Below are 6,000 nucleotides of genomic sequence, written 5' to 3'. Positions count from 1 at the left end.
AATCAGTGAGACTCCCATAGGGTTCATTGTTAATCAGTGAGACTCCCATAGGGTTCAGTGTTCATCAGTGAGACTCTCACAGGGTTCAGTGTAAATCAGTAAGACACCCAGAGGTTTCAGTGTTAATCAATGAGACTCCCATAGGGTTCAGTGTTAATCAGTGAGTCCCCCACAAGGTTCAGTGTTAATCAGTGAGACTCCCACAGGGTTCAGTGTTAATCAGTGAGAATGCCATAGGTTTCAGTGTTAATCAGTGAGACTCTCACAGGGTTCAGTGTTAATCAGTGAGACTCCCATAGGGTTCAGTGTTAATCAGTGAGACTCCCACAGGTTTCAGTGTTAATCAGTGAGACTCCAATAGGGTTAAGTGTTAATCAGTGAGACTCCCACAGGGTTCATTGTTAATCAGTGAGTGTCCCACAGGGTTCAGTGTTAATCAGTGAGAGTCCCACAGGGTTCAGTGTTAATAAGTGCGACTCCCACAGGGTTCAGTGTTAATCAGTGAGACTCTCACAGGGTTCATGGGTAATCAGTGAGACTCCCACAGGGTTCAGTGTTAATCAGTGAGACTCCCACAGGGTTCTGTGTTAATCAGTGAGACTCCCACAGGGTTCTGTGTTAATCAGTGAGACTCCCATAGGGTTCAGTGTTCATCAGTGAGACTCTCACAGGGTTCAGTGTTAATCAGTAAGACTCCCAGAGGGTTTAGTGTTAATCAGTGAGACTCCCATAGGGTTCAGTGTTAATCAGTGAGTCCCCCACAAGGTTCACTGTTAATCAGTGAGACTCCCACAGGGTTCAGTGTTAATCAGTGAGACTCCCACAGGGTTCAGTGTTAATCAGTGAGACTCCCATAGGGTTCGGTGTTAATCAGTGAGACTCCCACAGGTTTCAGTGATAATCAGTGAGACTCCCTTAGAGTTTCAGTGTTAATCAGTGAGACTCCAATAGGGTTAAGTGTTAATCAGTGAGACTCCCATAGGGTTAAGTGTTAATCAGTGAGACTCCCATGGGGTTCAGTGTTAATCAGTGAGACTCCCATAGGCTTCAGTGTTAATCAGTGAGACTCCCACATGCTTCAGTGTTAATCAGTGAGACTCCCACAGGGTTCAGTGTTAATCAGTGAGACTACCACAGGGTTCACTGTTAATCAGTGAGACTCCCATAGGGTTCAGTGTTAATCAGTGAGACTCCCACAGGGTGCAGTGTTAATCAGTGAGACTCCCATAGGGTTCAGTGTAATCAGTGAGACTCCCACAAGGTTCAGTGTTAATCAAGTGAGACTCCCACAGTGTTCAGTGTTAATCAGTGAGACTCCCATAGGGCTCAGTGTTAATCAGTGAGACTCCCACAGGGTTCAGTGTTAATCAAGTGACACTCCCACAGTGTTCAGTGTTAATCAGTGAGACTCCCACAGGGTTCATGGGTAATCAGTGAGACTCCCACAGGGTTCAGTGTTAATCAGTGAGACTCCCACAGGGTTCTGTGTTAATCAGTGAGACTCCCACAGGGTTCTGTGTTAATCAGTGAGACTCCCACAGGGTTCAGTGTTAATCAAGTGACACTCCCACAGTGTTCAGTGTTAATCAGTGAGACTCCCACAGGGTTCAGTGTTAATGAGTGAGACTCCCATAGGGTTAAGTGTTAATCAGTGAGACTCCCATAGGGTTCAGTGTTAATCAGTGAGACTCCCATAGGGTTCAGTGTTAATCAGTGAGACTCCCATAGGGTTCAGTGTAAATCAGTGAGACTCCCACAGGGTTCATGTGTTAATCAGTGAGACTCCCATAGGGTTCAGTGTTAATCAATGAGACTCCCATAGGGTTCAGTGTTAATCAGTGAGACTCCCTCAGGGTTCAGTGTTAATCAGTGAGACTCCCACAGGGTTCAGTGTTAATCAGTGAGACTCCCATAGGGTTCAGTGTTAATCAGTGAGTCTCCCACAGGGTTCAGTGTTAATCAGTGAGACTCCCACAGGGTTCAGTGTTAATCAGTGAGACTCCCTCAGGTTTCATGTGTTAATCAGTGAGACTCCCATAGGGTTCATTGTTAATCAGTGAGACTCCCATAGGGTTCAGTGTTCATCAGTGAGACTCTCACAGGGTTCAGTGTTAATCAGTAAGACACCCAGAGGTTTCAGTGTTAATCAGTGAGACTCCCATAGGGTTCAGTGTTAATCAGTGAGTCCCCCACAAGGTTCAGTGTTAATCAGTGAGACTCCCACAGGGTTCAGTGTTAATCAGTGAGAATGCCATAGGTTTCAGTGTTAATCAGTGAGACTCTCACAGGGTTCAGTGTTAATCAGTGAGACTCCCATAGGGTTCAGTGTTAATCAGTGAGACTCCCACAGGTTTCAGTGTTAATCAGTGAGACTCCAATAGGGTTAAGTGTTAATCAGTGAGACTCCCACAGGGTTCATTGTTAATCAGTGAGTGTCCCACAGGGTTCAGTGTTAATCAGTGAGAGTCCCACAGGGTTCAGTGTTAATAAGTGAGACTCCCACAGGGTTCAGTGTTAATCAGTGAGACTCTCACAGGGTTCATGGGTAATCAGTGAGACTCCCACAGGGTTCAGTGTTAATCAGTGAGACTCCCACAGGGTTCTGTGTTAATCAGTGAGACTCCCACAGGGTTCTGTGTTAATCAGTGAGACTCCCATAGGGTTCAGTGTTCATCAGTGAGACTCTCACAGGGTTCAGTGTTAATCAGTAAGACTCCCAGAGGGTTTAGTGTTAATCAGTGAGACTCCCATAGGGTTCAGTGTTAATCAGTGAGTCCCCCACAAGGTTCACTGTTAATCAGTGAGACTCCCACAGGGTTCAGTGTTAATCAGTTAGACTCCCACAGGGTTCAGTGTTAATCAGTGAGACTCCCATAGGGTTTGGTGTTAATCAGTGAGACTCCCACAGGTTTCAGTGATAATCAGTGAGACTCCCTTAGAGTTTCAGTGTTAATCAGTGAGACTCCAATATGGTTAAGTGTTAATCAGTGAGACTCCCATAGGGTTAAGTGTTAATCAGTGAGACTCCCATGGGGTTCAGTGTTAATCAGTGAGACTCCCATAGGCGTCAGTGTTAATCAGTGAGACTCCCACATGGTTCAGTGTTAATCAGTGAGACTCCCACAGGGTGCAGTGTTAATCAGTGAGACTCCCATAGGGTTCAGTGTAATCAGTGAGACTCCCACAAGGTTCAGTGTTAATCAAGTGAGACTCCCACAGTGTTCAGTGTTAATCAGTGAGACTCCCATAGGGCTCAGTGTTAATCAGTGAGACTCCCACAGGGTTCAGTGTTAATCAAGTGACACTCCCACAGTGTTCAGTGTTAATCAGTGAGACTCCCACAGGGTTCAGTGTTAATCAGTGAGACTCCCACAGGGTTCTGTGTTAATCAGTGAGACTCCCACAGGGTTCTGTGTTAATCAGTGAGACTCCCATAGGGTTCAGTGTTCATCAGTGAGACTCTCACAGGGTTCAGTGTTAATCAGTAAGACTCCCAGAGGGTTTAGTGTTAATCAGTGAGACTCCCATAGGGTTCAGTGTTAATCAGTGAGTCCCCCACAAGGTTCACTGTTAATCAGTGAGACTCCCACAGGGTTCAGTGTTAATCAGTTAGACTCCCACAGGGTTCAGTGTTAATCAGTGAGACTCCCATAGGGTTTGGTGTTAATCAGTGAGACTCCCACAGGTTTCAGTGATAATCAGTGAGACTCCCTTAGAGTTTCAGTGTTAATCAGTGAGACTCCAATATGGTTAAGTGTTAATCAGTGAGACTCCCATAGGGTTAAGTGTTAATCAGTGAGACTCCCATGGGGTTCAGTGTTAATCAGTGAGACTCCCATAGGCGTCAGTGTTAATCAGTGAGACTCCCACATGGTTCAGTGTTAATCAGTGAGACTCCCACAGGGTGCAGTGTTAATCAGTGAGACTCCCATAGGGTTCAGTGTAATCAGTGAGACTCCCACAAGGTTCAGTGTTAATCAAGTGAGACTCCCACAGTGTTCAGTGTTAATCAGTGAGACTCCCATAGGGCTCAGTGTTAATCAGTGAGACTCCCACAGGGTTCAGTGTTAATCAAGTGACACTCCCACAGTGTTCAGTGTTAATTAGTGAGACTCCCACAGGGTTCATGGGTAATCAGTGAGACTCCCACAGGGTTCAGTGTTAATCAGTGAGACTCCCACAGGGTTCTGTGTTAATCAGTGAGACTCCCACAGGGTTCTGTGTTAATCAGTGAGACTCCCATAGGGTTCAGTGTTCATCAGTGAGACTCTCACAGGGTTCAGTGTTAATCAGTAAGACTCCCAGAGGGTTTAGTGTTAATGAGTGAGACTCCCATAGGGTTAAGTGTTAATCAGTGAGACTCCCATAGGGTTCAGTGTTAATCAGTGAGACTCCCATAGGGTTCAGTGTTAATCAGTGAGACTCCCATAGGGTTCAGTGTAAATCAGTGAGACTCCCACAGGGTTCATGTGTTAATCAGTGAGACTCCCATAGGGTTCAGTGTTAATCAATGAGACTCCCATAGGGTTCAGTGTTAATCAGTGAGACTCCCTCAGGGTTCAGTGTTAATCAGTGAGACTCCCACAGGGTTCAGTGTTAATCAGTGAGACTCCCATAGGGTTCAGTGTTAATCAGTGAGACTCCCACAGGGTTCAGTGTTAATCAGTGAGACTCCCACAGGGTTCAGTGTTAATCAGTGAGACTCCCTCAGGTTTCATGTGTTAATCAGTGAGACTCCCATAGGGTTCATTGTTAATCAGTGAGACTCCCATAGGGTTCAGTGTTCATCAGTGAGACTCTCACAGGGTTCAGTGTTAATCAGTAAGACACCCAGAGGGTTCAGTGTTAATCAGTGAGACTCCCATAGGGTTCAGTGTTAATCAGTGAGTCCCCCACAAGGTTCAGTGTTAATCAGTGAGACTCCCACAGGGTTCAGTGTTAATCAGTGAGAATGCCATAGGTTTCAGTGTTAATCAGTGAGACTCCCACAGGGTTCAGTGTTAATCAAGTGACAATCCCACAGTGTTCAGTGTTAATCAGTGAGACTCCCACAGGGTTCAGTGTTAATGAGTGAGACTCCCATAGGGTTAAGTGTTAATCAGTGAGACTCCCATAGGGTTCAGTGTTAATCAGTGAGACTCCCATAGGGTTCAGTGTTAATCAGTGAGACTCCCATAGGGTTCAGTGTAAATCAGTGAGACTCCCACAGGGTTCATGTGTTAATCAGTGAGACTCCCATAGGGTTCAGTGTTAATCAATGAGACTCCCATAGGGTTCAGTGTTAATCAGTGAGACTCCCTCAGGGTTCAGTGTTAATCAGTGAGACTCCCACAGGGTTCAGTGTTAATCAGTGAGACTCCCATAGGGTTCAGTGTTAATCAGTGAGTCTCCTACAGGGTTCAGTGTTAATCAGTGAGACTCCCACAGGGTTCAGTGTTAATCAGTGAGACTCCCTCAGGTTTCATGTGTTAATCAGTGAGACTCCCATAGGGTTCATTGTTAATCAGTGAGACTCCCATAGGGTTCAGTGTTCATCAGTGAGACTCTCACAGGGTTCAGTGTTAATCAGTAAGACACCCAGAGGTTTCAGTGTTAATCAGTGAGTCCCCCACAAGGTTCAGTGTTAATCAGTGAGACTCCCACAGGGTTCAGTGTTAATCAGTGAGAATGCCATAGGTTTCAGTGTTAATCAGTGAGACTCTCACAGGGTTCAGTGTTAATCAGTGAGACTCCCATAGGGTTCAGTGTTAATCAGTGAGACTCCCACAGGTTTCAGTGTTAATCAGTGAGACTCCAATAGGGTTAAGTGTTAATCAGTGAGACTCCCACAGGGTTCATTGTTAATCAGTGAGTGTCCCACAGGGTTCAGTGTTAATCAGTGAGAGTCCCACAGGGTTCAGTGTTAATAAGTGAGACTCCCACAGGGTTCAGTGTTAATCAGTGAGACTCTCACAGGGTTCATGGGTAATCAGTGAGACTCCCACAGGGTTCAGTGTTAAT

Source organism: Petromyzon marinus, unplaced genomic scaffold, assembly GCF_048934315.1.
Source record: "Petromyzon marinus isolate PM22_M1 ecotype Great Lakes invasive population unplaced genomic scaffold, UKy_Petmar_22M1.pri1.0 PM_Scaffold_3, whole genome shotgun sequence".
Lineage (NCBI taxonomy): Eukaryota > Metazoa > Chordata > Hyperoartia > Petromyzontiformes > Petromyzontidae > Petromyzon > Petromyzon marinus.
The sequence above is the reverse complement of the archived record's forward strand: the minus strand, read 5'-3'. Positions refer to the sequence as shown.